This window comes from Otolemur garnettii, unplaced genomic scaffold (genome assembly GCF_000181295.1).
Source record: "Otolemur garnettii isolate 467f Iridium unplaced genomic scaffold, OtoGar3 scaffold00018, whole genome shotgun sequence".
Lineage (NCBI taxonomy): Eukaryota > Metazoa > Chordata > Mammalia > Primates > Galagidae > Otolemur > Otolemur garnettii.
Window position 1 is genome coordinate 13,672,799 of NW_003852413.1, and position 1,501 is coordinate 13,674,299.

Genomic DNA, 1,501 nt, shown 5'->3' on the forward strand with positions numbered 1-1,501 from the left:
AGTGCTTGGTGGAGAATTTGATCGATTTTTCCCGATATGTCCTGGTGTTCATTACTCCCCTTGCCTTTTTTTTTTTTTTTTTTTTTTTTGCCTCCTTGGACTGGAAAGGCCTCCATGAGTGGTGAAATTTCTAGCCAGAGGAAGACCAAATGGATGCAGTCTCTTAAAGCACCAACGACGGCATGTTCCCCTGATGGCCACTCAATAGCTTACACTCTACTGAGGTCACTTTGTTAGTAGAATGCTGTGGTGTCACAGCTCACAGCAACCTCAAACTATTAGGCTCAAGCAATTCTCTTCCCCCAGCCTCCACAGTAGCTGGGACTACAGGTGCCTGCCACAGTGCCCGACTATTTTTAGAGACGAGGTCTCGCTCTGGCTCAGGCTGGTCTCGAACTCGTGAGTTCAGGAGATCCACCCACCTTGGCGTCCCAGAGTACTGGGATTATAGGCGTGAGCACCCGCACCAGGCTGAAAGTTTTCTTCTTTAAAAAAATTTTTTTTCCTTAGGGAATTAAATATGTTCTCTTTCTTGGGATCTTTAGCTCATGCAGTTATTTTATAAACTTAGTGAATCTGGCAATAACGTAAAACAATGAAACGCTGGGGGATGGCTGTTTCTCTAGGTATGCTAGCATCCTCAAGGCAGACCTAAAAAAATATTCAGTGAGAGAGGAGCTGGGACATCCCCATGTGCGTCCTCTGCATACACGCGCCAGCTACTCCTTCACAAGCAGCTTTACTTGGTAATTTACAAAAGTACTGGCCGCACTCTGCACCTGCCAGTATTGCAGTAATTAGCTTAGGATGCAAAATGATTTCTAAATTAAGGTTCTGGACTTGTAAAATCAAGAAAGCGTAGTCCTGGTAGCCAATGAATAACGGACTAAATAACTAGGACAAGTCTTTTCACTTCCTACATGGGGATAATGCCCAAGGAACAAATTAGATGTTTATGCAGTACCCAGGTGAAATACAGTATAGGTCAACAACGGAAGGTCAATGTTCAATTATTTAGACTCGCTCCCCTTCTCCTGCCATATATACGTGGCGTGAAGGTCTAGAGGTTGGGCATTCTAGGACGCACACAATTAGAGTGACACTTTACCCAGGTAAAACCTCAGACTGGTTCAAGCTGCTAAAATAAATACATGGGGATCCGGCCCTAGAAACACGGGTGGGTCCTGGAAGACGGGGAAGCGGCCACCTGCTCTGTGCACTCCGGGACTCGGGCTCCCCGCGGCCAGGCACCGGCGGCGCAGGACTCCGACCCCGGAGAGGAGAGAGCGCGGGAGTGGAAGGAGGAAGATGGGGAGAGGAGGAGGCCGAGCGACAGCAGCGGAAGAAGAGGAGGAGAATAAAGAGGCGGAGGAGGGCGAGAGGGAGGAGAGCCGGGCGTAGGAAGGGGAGGAAAAGGGAGGAAAAGAAAAAGGCGGCGGAAAACGGACCCGCCCCTCCCGGCCTCCTCCTTCGCTAACTCCGCCCGGCCCTCCCCGGGAAG